Below are 13,826 nucleotides of genomic sequence, written 5' to 3'. Positions count from 1 at the left end.
AAAATAATTGATAATTTTACTTTATTTTCACAGTTTAACTGTATAAAAATACAGTTTTCTAATTTTATTTTTTTAATTACAAAAATATAACTAAATATCCAAAATAGTATATTTTTGTATTTGTATTTAAATTGGTAAATAATTAATTTTTATTTAAATAAAAAAACTATAGAATCCTTCGGAGAATTTTTTTTGAAATAAAATTGAAACACTTTTAATTTCATAAAAAAAATTAATTCATCTTTATTTTCTAGGATCTAATTTTTTTTTTTTTGTTTTGGAAAAGTTTGCTTAAACTGTAAGTGAACCTCAGTATTTGGGAAGTTCGTCTAACTCTTCAGTAGTCTAATCCTTCAGCGAATTTTACCATATCTACCTTTATACCTAAAACTGATTAAACACACGTATTATGTGGGTGGATATGATAAAATTTATCGAGAAGTTAGGCGAACTTCACGCATTATATGAAATTTGCCATGGATTAAGCAAACTTCGTCCAAAACACTGAGATTCACCGAATGAACATTTTGAAAATAAACGATTAATTTTTTTCTTATTTTATTTCAGAAAAAATTTCACTCCTCCGGTCCTTTCCTTAATCGGACCAAAACATCAGAATGACAATGGATGATACTCCCGATGGATCAAATAAACAAAACAATGACAACTACGGCAGCACAAGATCGACCACAACATTGACCATAACATATAACTCCACATTGAACCTTAACCCACACCCATAATACGATTCTCACCATGGTGTTTGGCGACGTTTTTCAAAGGCATTGTCGTGCCTATACATTGTTGCCTCCTCTTTTGTTCCTTGTCACTAATGAACAAATAAAATAATATTGTTTACAAAAATTATATATAACATTTGAATGACTTGTTTGCCCGTATAATTATTGCGGCATTTTCATCGCATATTAAGAGGCTTTAATCCATTTCCATTAGTCTCACTCAACGAGATTAATATGTTGATCCTTTCAGCCGGGTGTTGTGTTGGGTTTTTCTCTCCTTTGTGAGGCCCAAGCCCAACATTTTGGGGGTGTATTCTTTCACCCTAGTGTCACAACCCTAATTTAGTTTTTTGAGGTTTTTTGAGAGAGAGAGAATAGCCACCAAGTGAGAGAGAAGAGGGAAAAACAGAATTCCCATTTTTGCCCAAAGCAGTAAATTTCAAATGGCAGTTTCTCAGTTGTTCACCGTTGGATCGGCTTGAAATTTAAACTGCGTGTTCTTATCATCTTGTTCTTCATTCTGATCGGTGAAGATGTTGATTGGAGGTTTGCAGTAAGAGATATTGGTTTCGCAAGAGAGAAATTAGGTTTCCCGGTTTTACACAGAGCAGCAATTTTGGAACGGCAGTTTCTCATTCTTTCACCGTTGGATCGACGTGAAATTTGGACTGTAGATTCTTCACATCTTGTTCTTCATTCTGAACGGTGAAGATTTTAATTGGAGGTCTGCAGAGGGAGAAATTGGCTTCGACATCAGCTCTGTTTTTTGGGTATATTTCATCTTCTTGCCTATTATTTGTGAGCTTTGGTGCATTGATGTTTTGGCTGGTTATTTGCACATTTTTTTGTGCTTTGTTTGAGACTCTCTTGTACCTCATTTGATTATAGTGGAGTTATTTCATTGGTCTGGACGACCCGTGGTTTTTACCTCTCACGTTGAGGGGGTTTTCCACGTTAAAATCTCGGTGTGTTCTTGTTATTGCTTTACTTGCTATATTTGCTTGTTATAGTTGCTGCCATATTGTGTTGTGAGTGCTTCCATATTGTTCTTGTGTTGGACATTGTTGTCGTTTCCGCTGCTAGGCTCTTTCATACTGGCATCAGAGCTTGTTGGTATTTTTCTGGGCTTGTGATTCTGTGAACAATGGAAGCTAATACTAATACTAGTAGGATGATCACTCTTAATGGTCCTAATTATGATTTGTGGAAGTCAAAGATGGAAGATTTGCTTTATGTCAAAAATTTTCATCAACCAGTTTTTGGTACAGAGAAGCCTAATGATAAGTCTGATGATGATTGGATTTTGTTGCATAGACAAGTCTGTGGATATATTAGGCAGTGGGTTGACGATAATGTGTTGAACCATATTATTGGAGAGACACATGCTCGGACCCTTTGGATTAAGCTTGAACAGTTGTATGCTCGGAAAACTGGGAATAACAAGATGTTTTTGATCAAGCAGTTGTTGGCTTTGAAGTATACAGATGGGACATCAATGACAGATCACTTGAATAATTTCCAAGGAATTATGAATCAGTTATCTTCCATGGGCATCAAGTTTGATGAAGAGGTTCAAGGATTGTTACTTCTTGGCTCCTTACCAGACTCGTGGGAAATTCTCAGAATGTCATTGTCCAATTCTGCTCCTGATGGTGTAATCTCTATGGATCTTGCCAAGAGTAGTGTTTTGAATGAAGAGATGAGAAGAAAGTCACAAGGTACATCGACTACACATTCAGATGTTCTTGTTTCTGAGTCTAGGGGGAGAAGCAAAAGTCGAGGTCCTAAAGGTAGAGATCAAAGCAGAAGCAAGTCTCGAGAAAAGTATAAGAATATTGAGTGTCATCATTGTGGTCAAAAGGGACATGTGAAGAGATTTTGTTGGCAGCTAAAGAAGGAGAAAGCCAAGGCAAGTAAAGACAAGAGCACAAATAAAGATGATGGTAACAAGGAAGACAAGGTTAATGTAACTCATGATGATTTTCTTGTTGTTGAGGAGTTTGAATCTGTTAACCTTGTTGATAATAGCACTAGTTGGGTGATTGATAGCGGTGCTTCTATTCATGTTACATCTAGGAGGGATTTGTTTACGTCCTATACTCCTGGTGATTTTGGTGATGTGAAAATGGCTCATCAAGGTATTGCAAAATGTGCTGGTGTTGGACAGGTTTGTTTAGAAACCTCCAACGGTACCAAATTGACTTTGAAGCGTGTGAAGCATGTTCCGGATATTCGGTTGAACTTACTTTCTGTTGGTAAGTTGTGTGATGAAGACTTGGATAGCTCATTTTCTCGTGATAGCTGGAAGCTCACCAAGGGTTCCATGGTTGTTGCTAGAGGTACAAGACACTCTACTCTTTATTTAACTCAAGCAAAGATTGTGAAAGATGTTGTTAATGCTGCTGAGTTTGTTGATGAAACTGATTTATGGCATAAGAGATTATGTCATATGAGTGAGAAAGGCATGAATATGTTATCCAAGAGGAATCTTTTATCTGGTTGTAAGGTTGCTTTGCAAAAGTGCAATCATTGTTTTGCTGGAAAACAAAACAGGGTCTCTTTTAAGAGCCATCCACCTTCAAGGAAGCCGGAGATACTTGACTTGGTGCATTCTGATGTATGTGGGCCGATGAAGACAAGAACACTTGGAGGGTCTATCTATTTTGTAACCTTTATTGATGATTATTCTAGAAAATTATGGGTTTACACTTTGAAGACCAAAGATCAAGTTTTGAATGTGTTCAAGCAATTTCAAGCTTCTGTTGAAAGAGAAACTGGGAAGAAGTTGAAATGCATTCGTACTGACAATGGTGGTGAGTACTCAGGTCCATTTGATGCTTATTGTAAAGAGCATGGTATAAGACATCAGAAGACTCCTCCAAAGACTCCTCAGTTGAATGGCTTGGCTGAAAGGATGAATAGAACACTGGTTGAAAGAGTTAGGTGCTTGTTGTCACAATCTGGATTGGCAAAATCCTTTTGGGGTGAAGCTTTGAGCACTGTTGTTCATGTCTTGAACCGGACACCATGTGTTCCCTTGCAATTTGAAGTGCCAGAGAAGGTATGGTCAGGTAATGATGTTTCTTATGATCATTTAAGAGTCTTTGGATGTAAAGCTTTTGTTCATATTCCTAAAGATGAGAGATCTAAACTTGATGTAAAGACTAGGCAATGTATTTTTATTGGCTATGGCATGGATGAGTTTGGTTACAGGTTTTATGATCCTGTTAACAAGAAGGTGATTCGAAGTAGAGATGTTGTCTTTGTTGAAGACCAAACATTGAAGGATGTTGATCATGCGGAGAAGCCAATGGTTCAGCCTAGTGATGATTTTTCTGAGCTGGATATTACTCCCTCTATGCCTATGGTAGAAGATGGTAGAGTTGAAGCTCAAAATAATGAGCATGATACAAGTGCAGGTGAAGATGGAACAGTTGATCCGATACTTGATGAAGTTGGTGATGATGATCAAGATGAAGAACCAGCTTTGGAAATTCCTGCAAATGCACTCAGAAGGTCTACAAGAGAGAGGAAGCCTTCATCAAGGTATTCTCCACATGAGTTTGTTTTGTTGACTGATGGGGGAGAACCTGAATGCTTTGAAGAGGCTGTTGAAGATGAAAGCAAAGCTCAATGGCTTAAAGCTATGCAAGAAGAAATGAAGTCCTTGCTTGAGAATGATACCTATGAGTTGGTGAAGCTACCGAAGGGTATGCGAGTTTTGAAGAACAAATGGGTATTCAGAATCAAGAATGAAGAACACAATTCTATGCCTCGGTATAAGGCTAGATTGGTTGTTAGAGGTTTTAGCCAGAGAAAAGGTGTTGATTATGAGGAGATCTTTTCTCCTGTTGTGAGGATGTCATCCATTCGTGCTGTGCTTGGATTAGCAGCATCTCTTGATTTGGAGATTGAGCAAATGGATGTGAAGACAGCTTTTCTTCATGGTGATTTAGATAAGGAGATCTACATGGAGCAACCGGAGGGCTTTCTTGTTAAAGGAAAGGAAGATTTTGTGTGCAAGCTTAAGAAGAGTCTTTATGGGTTGAAGCAAGCTCCAAGACAGTGGTACAAGAAGTTTGAATCTGTTATGGGAAAGCATGGTTACCGTAAGACAACTTCAGATCATTGTGTATTTGTGCAAAAATTTTCTGATGATGATTTTATCATTCTTTTGCTTTATGTGGATGATATTTTGATTGTGGGCAAGAATGCTTTGAGGATTAATGAGTTGAAGAAACAGTTGAGCAGGTTCTTTGCTATGAAGGACTTGGGTCCTGCCAAACAGATTTTGGGCATGACTATTACTCGTTATAGAGATTCCAAGAAGCTTTATTTGTCACAGGAGAAGTACATAAAGAAGGTGCTTCAAAGGTTTGGCATGAATGATGCCAAATGTGTTGCTAGTTCTTTTGCTCCTCATTTTAAGTTGAGTACCAAGCAGTGTCCAACCACTGATGAGGAAAAACAAGCAATGGATGAAATTCCTTATGCCTCAGCTGTTGGAAGCTTGATGTATGCTATGGTGTGTACTAGACCAGACATTGCTCATGCGGTTGGTACAGTGAGTCGTTTTCTCTCTAATCCAGGTAAAGAACATTGGAATGCTGTTAAATGGATTATGAGATATCTCAAAGGTACAACTAACTTGAGTTTGAGTTTTGGTGGTGAGAAACCTTTGCTAGTTGGCTTTACTGATGCAGACATGGCAGGAGATATTGATTCTCGAAAGTCTACTTCAGGTTATTTGGTCAAGTTTGCAGGGGGAGCTATTTCATGGCAGTCAAGGCTACAAAAGTGTGTTGCACTTTCTACCACAGAGGCAGAGTTTATTGCAGCAACTGAAGCATGTAAAGAGTTGTTGTGGATGAAGAAGTTTCTTGCAGCACTTGGTTTTAAGCAAGACCGTTATGTCTTGTTGTGTGATAGCCAAAGTGCTATTCATCTTGCCAAGAATTCTACTTTTCATCCAAGATCTAAACATATCGATGTTAGGTATCACTGGATACGGGATGTGTTAGATTCTAAGTTGTTGGAACTTGAGAAAGTTCACACTGATGACAATGGTGCTGATATGATGACAAAAGCATTGTCAAGAGAAAAGTTTGAAACATGTTGTTTGATCGCCGGAATGGCGAAGGCCTCCACCTAGTCGAGAAGGGGGAGATTTGTTGGGTTTTTCTCTCCTTTGTGAGGCCCAAGCCCAACATTTTGGGGGTGTATTCTTTCACCCTAGTGTCACAACCCTAATTTAGTTTTTTGAGGTTTTTTGAGAGAGAGAGAATAGCCACCAAGTGAGAGAGAAGAGGGAAAAACAGAATTCCCATTTTTGCCCAAAGCAGTAAATTTCAAATGGCAGTTTCTCAGTTGTTCACCGTTGGATCGGCTTGAAATTTAAACTGCGTGTTCTTATCATCTTGTTCTTCATTCTGATCGGTGAAGATGTTGATTGGAGGTTTGCAGTAGGAGATATTGGTTTCGCAAGAGAGAAATTAGGTTTCCCGGTTTTACACAGAGCAGCAATTTTGGAACGGCAGTTTCTCATTCTTTCACCGTTGGATCGACGTGAAATTTGGACTGTAGATTCTTCACATCTTGTTCTTCATTCTGAACGGTGAAGATTTTAATTGGAGGTCTGCAGAGGGAGAAATTGGCTTCGACATCAGCTCTGTTTTTTGGGTATATTTCATCTTCTTGCCTATTATTTGTGAGCTTTGGTGCATTGATGTTTTGGCTGGTTATTTGCACATTTTTTTGTGCTTTGTTTGAGACTCTCTTGTACCTCATTTGATTATAGTGGAGTTATTTCATTGGTCTGGACGACCCGTGGTTTTTACCTCTCACGTTGAGGGGGTTTTCCACGTTAAAATCTCGGTGTGTTCTTGTTATTGCTTTACTTGCTATATTTGCTTGTTATAGTTGCTGCCATATTGTGTTGTGAGTGCTTCCATATTGTTCTTGTGTTGGACATTGTTGTCGTTTCCGCTGCTAGGCTCTTTCATGTTGTTCGTTGATTGTGCGATCAATTAAACTCATAGGCACCAGATATATATATACAGACGTACGTAGGGTGGCAAACGGGCTTACTCTTTCCGCAAAAAGTTCATTTCGCTCCGCTTAGTGAGGTGGTTCTAAATTTTTATCCCGTTTTATTTAATGACAAATTGGCCAATTGTCAGACTAAGTTCATCCATTTTTGTTTTTTTTTTAAATAATTATTAAACTATTAAATATTAAAAAATATATAATTTTACAAATATTTCAATAAACTTATAATTTTTAAAGACATAAAAAAATTATAATTTATAAATTAAGTAGATCAACCTCGACTTAAAACTCAAATACAGAACCAACTTGAGCAATATTATTCACGATTTCAGACTCCATCTTTTCCAATATAACTACAAATTGTTAAAATAGTATTGTTATAAAATCTGACTGGTGCATGAAATTGTGATCTCTAGCAATGGCATTCAACTTGGTATGCGCGTTTATAACTCAGCACTTTCTTCACAACTTCGCACAACTAACCAGCAAGTGCACTGGGTCGTCCAAGTAATAAACCTTACATGAGTAAGGGTCGATCCCACGGAGATTGTTGGTATGAAGCAAGCTATGGTCATCTTGTAAATCTCAGTTAGGCGGATAATAAATGGTTATGGAGTTTTCGAATAATAATAATAAATAAACAGAAAATAAAGATAGAAATACTTATGTAAATCATTGGTAAAAATTTCAGATAAGTGTATGGAGATGCTGTGTTCCTTTTGGATCTCTGCAACATACTGCTTTTATACTTTCAATGCTTCTTACTCCTTTCCATGGCAAGCTGTATGTAGGGCATCACCGTTGTCAATGGCTACATCCCATCCTCTCAGTGAAAAAGGTCCAAATGCTTTGTCACGGCACGACTAATCATCTGTCGGTTCTCGATCATGTCGGAATAAAATCCATTGATTCTTTTGCGTTTGTCATCACGCCCAACAATCGCGAGTTTGAAGCTCGTCACAGTCATTCAAGCCCTGAATCCTACTCGGAATACCACAGACAAGGTTTAGACTTTTCGGATTCTCATGAATGCCACCATCAATTCTAGCTTATACCACGAAGATTCTGATTAAGAAATCCAAGAGATATGCGCCCAGTCTAAGGTAGAACGGAAGTGGTTGTCAGTCACGCGTTCATAGGTGAGAATGATGATGAGTGTCACGGATCATCACATTCATCATGGTGAAGTGCAATGAATATCTTAGAACAGGAATAAACTGAATTGAATAGAAAATAGTAGTAATTACATTAAAACTCGAGGTACAGTAGAGCTCCACACCCTTAATCTATGGTGTGCAGAAACTCCACTGTTGAAAATACATAAGTGATGGTCTAGGCATGGGCGAATGGCCAGCCCCCTGGTCTAAGAACTAAACGTCCAAAGATGTGGTCAAAGACTATACTATCAAAAGACTTCTAATACAATAGTAAACTGTCCTATTTATACTAGACTAGCTACTAGGGTTTATAGAAGTAAATAATTGATGCAGAAATCTACTTCTGGGGCCCACTTGGCGTGTGTTTGGGCTGAGCTTGAGCTTTACATGTGCAGAGGCTTCTTCTGGAGTTGAACACCAAGTTGTAACGTGTTTTTAGCGTTCAACTCTGGTTCGTGACGTGTTTCTGGCGTTTGACTCCAGAATGCGACATGGAATTGGCGTTGAGCGCCAGTTTACATCATCTAATCTCGAATAAAGTATGGACTATTATATATTGCTGGAAAGCTCTGGATGTCTACTTTACAACGCCGTTAAGAGCGCGCCATTTGGAGTTCGGTAGCTCTAGAAAATCTATTTCGAGTGTAGGGAGGTCAGAATCCAACAGCATCAGCAGTCCTTTTGTCAGTCTTTTATCAGAGTTTTGCTCAGGTCCCTCAATTTCAGCCAGAAAATACCTGAAATCACAGAAAAACACACAAAATCATAGTAAAGTCCAAAAATGTGAATTTAGCATAAAAACTAATGAAAAAATTCCCAAAAGTAGCTAGATTCTACTAAAAATTACCTAAAAACAATGCCAAAAAGCGTATAAATTATCCGCTCATCACAACACCAAACTTAAATTGTTGCTTGTCCCCAAGCAACTGAAAATCAAATAGGATAAAAAGAAGAGAATATACTATAAATTTCAAAATATCAGTGAATATTAGTTCTAATTAGATGAGTAGGACTTGTAGCTTTTTGCTTTTGAACAGTTTTGGCATCTCACTTTTTCCTTTGAAGTTCAGAATGATTGGCATCTATAGGAACTTAGAATTTCAAATAGTGTTATTGATTCTCCTAGTTAAATATGTTGATTCTTGAACACAACTACTTTTATGAGTCTTGGCCGTGGCCTTAAGCACTTTGTTTTCCAGTATTACCACCGGATACATAAATGCCACAGACACATGACTGGATGAACCTTTTCAGATTGTGACTCAGCTTTGCTAAAGTCCCCAGTTAGAGGTGTCCAGAGTTCTTAAGCACACTCTTTTTGCTTTGGATCACGACTTTAACCACTCAGTCTCAAGCTTTTCACTTGGACCTGCATGCCACAAGCACATGGTTAGGGACAGCTTGATTTAGCCGCTTAGGCCTGGATTTTATTTCCTTGGGCCCTCCTATCCATTGATGCTCAAAGCCTTGGATCCTTTTTACCCTTGCCTTTTGGTTTTAAGGGCTATTGGCTTTTTCTGCTTGCTTTTTTTTCTTTTTCTTATATATATATATATTCACAATTTTTTTTCGCAAGCTTTTGCTATTCACTGCTTTTTCTTACTTCAAGAATCAAATTTATGATTTTTCAGATTATCAATAGCATTTCTCTTTGTTCATCATTCTTTCAAGAGCGAACAATTTTAACATTCATAAACAACAAGATAAAAAATATGCACTCTTCAAGCATACATTCTGAAAACAAAAAGTATTGTCACCACATCAATATAATTAAACTAATTTCAAGGACAATTTCGAAAGTCATGTACTTCTTGTTCTTTTGAATTAGAAATATTTTTCATTTAAGAGGGTTGAAGGATTTATGGAATTATTTATAGCCTTAAGACATAGATACTAAATACTTATGATCATGTAATAAAGACACAAATATAAATAAACATGAAGCATAAAAATAAAAAAATAGAGATAAGAACAAGGAAGTTAAGGAATGAGTCCACCTTAGTGAGGGTGGCACCTTTTTGAAGGATCAATGGTGCTTTTTGAGCTCCTTTATGTCTCTTCTTTGCCTCTGTTGCTTGATCCCTAGTGATTTTGGTGCTCCTATCCTTAGTTGCTCCCAATAATTCTATGGAGGAAAATGTATCCCTTGAGGTATCTCAGGGATTTCTTGATGAGGGAATTCCTCATGCTCTCTTGATGTGCAGTCAAATGCTCTACTACTAAGCTATGGACTCTTGAGATGAATCTCTCCATCTCCCATGACTCAGAGGTGAAAGCTTTTGTCTTCCCATTTCTCTCTTTTTTTTGAGGTTTCTCTGGCCTTAGGTGTCATCAATGGTTATGGAAAAACAAAAAAGCTATGCTTTTACCACACCAAACTTAGAATATTGCTCGTCCTCGAGCAAAAGAAGAAAAAATGGAAGAAGAGGAGGAAGAGATGGAGGAGAGGGAGAGAGGTTTGTGTTTCGGCCATTTAGGGTGGGTTTGGGTGGGAAGGATGGATGGATGTGAGTGGTGAAGAGGTGATGAGGAAAAGAGATTGAGGTGATTGGTGAAGAAGAGAGAAGGTGAGTTGAGGTAGGTGGGGATCCTGTGGGGTCCACAGATCCTGAGGTGTCAAGGATTTAACATTCCTGCACCAATTCGGCGTGTAAAATGCCCTCTGCATGCAATCCTGGCATTTAACGCCAGATTGATGCTTGTTTCTGGCGTTAAACGCCAGCTTTATGCTTGTTTTGGGCGTTCAACGCCCATTTGCAGCATGTTTCTGGCATTGAATGCCAGCTTTCCTCAATGTGCAATCCTGGCATTTAAACGCCAGATTGCTGCATGTTTTTGGCGTTCAACGCCAGATCCATGCTCTGTTCTGGCGTTGAACGCCAGCCAGATGCTCCTTACTGGCATTTAAACGCCAGTGAGCCCTTCCTCCAGGGTGTGCTGTTTCTTCTGCTGTTTTTGATTTTATTTTTAATTTTTGTATTTGTTTTATGATTCCACATGATCATGAACATAAGAAAACATAAAAGAACAATAAAATAAAAATAAAATTAATTAAATAAAAAATTGGATTGCCTCCCAATAAGCGCTTCTTTAATGTCAATAGCTTGACAGTGGCCTCTCATGGAGCCTCACAGGTGATCAGGTCAATGTTATAGACTCCCAGCACCAAACTTAGAGTTTGGATGTGGGGTTTTAACACCAAACTTAGAGTTTGGTTGTGGCCTCCCAACACTAAACTTAGAGTTTGATTGTGGGGGCTTTGTTTGACTCTGTCTTGAGAGAAGCTTTTTATGCTTCCTCTCCATGGTTGCAGAGGAACACCCTTGGGTTTTAAACACACGGTAGTCCCCATTCAATTGAAGAACTAATTCTCCTCTGTTAACATCTATCACAGCTCCTGCTGTGGCTAGGAAAGGTCTTCCAAGGATGATGCATTCATCCTCCTCCTTCCTAGTGTCTAAGATTATGAAATCAGCAGGGATGTAAAGGCCTTCAACCTTTACTAACACGTCCTCTACCAATCTATAAGCTTGTCTTACTGACTTATCTGCCATTTGTAATGAGAATATGGCAGGCTGTACCTTAATGATCCCCAGCTTCTCCATTACAGAGAGTGGCATAAGATTTATACCCGACCCTAGGTCACACAGAGCCTTCTCAAAGGTCATGGTGCCTATGGTACAGGGTATTAAGAATTTTCCAGGATCTTGTCTCCTTTGAGGTAAAGTTTGCTGAACCCATGTATCTAGTTCACTAATGAGCAAGGGAGGTTCACCTTCCCAAGTCTCATTACCAAACAATTTGGCATTCAGCTTCATGATGGCTCCTAGATATTGAGTAACTTACTCTCCAGTTACATCTTCATCCTCTTCAGAGGAAGAATAGTTTTCAGAGCTCATGAATGGCAGAAGGAGGTTTAATGAAATCTCTATGGTCTCTATATGAGCCTCAGATTCCTTTAGGTCCTCAATAGGGAACTCCTTCTTGCTTGAGAGACGTCCCATGAGGTCTTCCTCATTGGGATTCACGTCCTCTCCTTTCTCTCTAGGTTCGGCCATTTTGATTATGTCAATGGCCTTGCACTCTCTTTTTGGATTCTCTTCAGTGTTGCTTGGGAGAGTACTAGGAGGAGTTTCAGTGATTTTCTTACTCAGCTGGCCCACTTGTGCCTCAAGATTTCTAATGGAGGACCTTGTTTCACTCATAAAACTTAAAGTAGCCTTAGACAGATCAGAGACTAAGTTTGCTAAGTTAGAGGTGCTCTGCTCAGAATTCTCTGTCTGTTGCTGAGAAGATGATGGATAAGGCTTGCTATTGCTGAGCCTATTTCTTCCACCATTATTAAAGCCTTGTTGAGGCTTTTGTTAATCCTTCCATGAGAAATTTGGATGATTTCTCCATGATGAATTATAGGTGTTTCCATAAGGTTCACCCATATAATTTACCCCTGCCATTGCAGGGTTCTCAGGATCATAAGCTTCTTTTCAAAAGAAGCCTCTTTACTACTGTTGGATGCATTTTGCCATCCATTCAGACTTTGAGAAATCATGTTGACTTGCTGAGTCAACATTTTGTTCTGATCCAATATGACATTCAGAGCATCAATTTCAAGAACTCCCTACTTTTGAGGTTTCCCATTGTTCACAGAATTTCTCTCAGAAGTGTACATGAACTGGTTATTTGCAACCATGTTAATTAGTTCTTGAGCTTCTGCAGGCGTTTTCTTTAGGTGAATGGATCCACCTGCAGAATGGTCCGGTGACATCTTAGAGAACTCAGATAGACCATAATAGAATATATCCAAAATAGTCCACTTTGAAAGCATGTCAGAAGGACACCTTTTGGTCATCTGCTTGTATCTTTCCTAAGCTTCATAGAAGGATTCACCATCTTTTTGTTTGAAAGTCTGAACATCCACTTTAAGCTTGCTCAGCTTTTGAGGAGGAAAGAACTTAGCCAAGAAGGCCACGACCAGCTTATTCCAGGAGTCCAGGCTATCTTTAGGTTGTGAATCCAACCATATTCTAGCTCTGTCTCTTACAGCAAAGGGGAAAAGCATGAGCCTGTAGACTTCAGGATCTACTCCATTAGTCTTAACAGTCTCACAGATCTGCAAGGACTCAGTTAAAAACTGGTAGGGATTTTCTAATGGAAGTCCATGGAACTTGCAGTTCTGTTGCAGTAGAGCAACTAGTTGAGGTTTCAGCTCAAAATTGTTTGCTCCAATGGCAGGGATTGAGATGCTTCTTCCATCAAATTTGGAAGTAGGTGTAGTATAGTCACCAAGCATCCTCCTTGCATTATTATTTTCGGTTGCCATATCCTCTTCCTTTTCGAAAATTTCTGTAAGGTCATCTCTGGATTGTTGTAATTTAGCTTATCTTAGTTTCCACTTCAGAGTCCTTTCAGGTTCAGGATCTGCCTCAACAAGAATATTCTTGTCTTTGCTCCTGCTCATATGAAAAAGAAGGGAACAGAAAATCATAATATGGATCCTCTTTACCACAGTAGAGAGATTCCTTTATGTTAGTAGAAGAAGAAAGGAATAGAAGAAGAAAAAGGTAAGAATCCAAACACAAGGGTGAAGATAGGTTCAGATTCTTGAGATGAAGAGAAGTGTTAGTAAATAAATAAATAAATAGAAGAAGATGAGAGGGAGAGAATTTGAAAATTAATTTTGAAAAAGGGTTAGTGATTTTCGAAAATTAAAAGAAGAATTAAAATTAAAATTGAAATGTAAAACATTTAGTTAATTAAAAGAATTTTGAAAAAGAGGGAGGTAATTTTCGAAAATTAGAGAGAGGAAAGTAGTTAGGTGGTTTTGAAAAAGATAAGATATAGTTAAAACAAACAAAAAGTCAACTAGTTAGTTGAAAAGATT

The 13,826-nt window shown here is 38.3% G+C and overlaps 1 non-coding gene across 1 annotated transcript; it reads left to right on the top strand.

Moving 5' to 3' along the window:
• Positions 1-12,764: 12,764 nt before the first annotated feature.
• LOC112804175 (small nucleolar RNA R71) lies at positions 12,765-12,872 on the top strand. Its single transcript, XR_003202795.1, has one exon. It is a non-coding gene; the product is annotated as a small nucleolar RNA R71 (small nucleolar RNA).
• The last annotated feature ends 954 nt before the right edge of the window (positions 12,873-13,826 follow it).

This window comes from Arachis hypogaea, chromosome 5 (assembly GCF_003086295.3).
Source record: "Arachis hypogaea cultivar Tifrunner chromosome 5, arahy.Tifrunner.gnm2.J5K5, whole genome shotgun sequence".
NCBI lineage: Eukaryota > Viridiplantae > Streptophyta > Magnoliopsida > Fabales > Fabaceae > Arachis > Arachis hypogaea.
The sequence above is the reverse complement of the archived record's forward strand: the minus strand, read 5'-3'. Positions and strand labels throughout refer to the sequence as shown.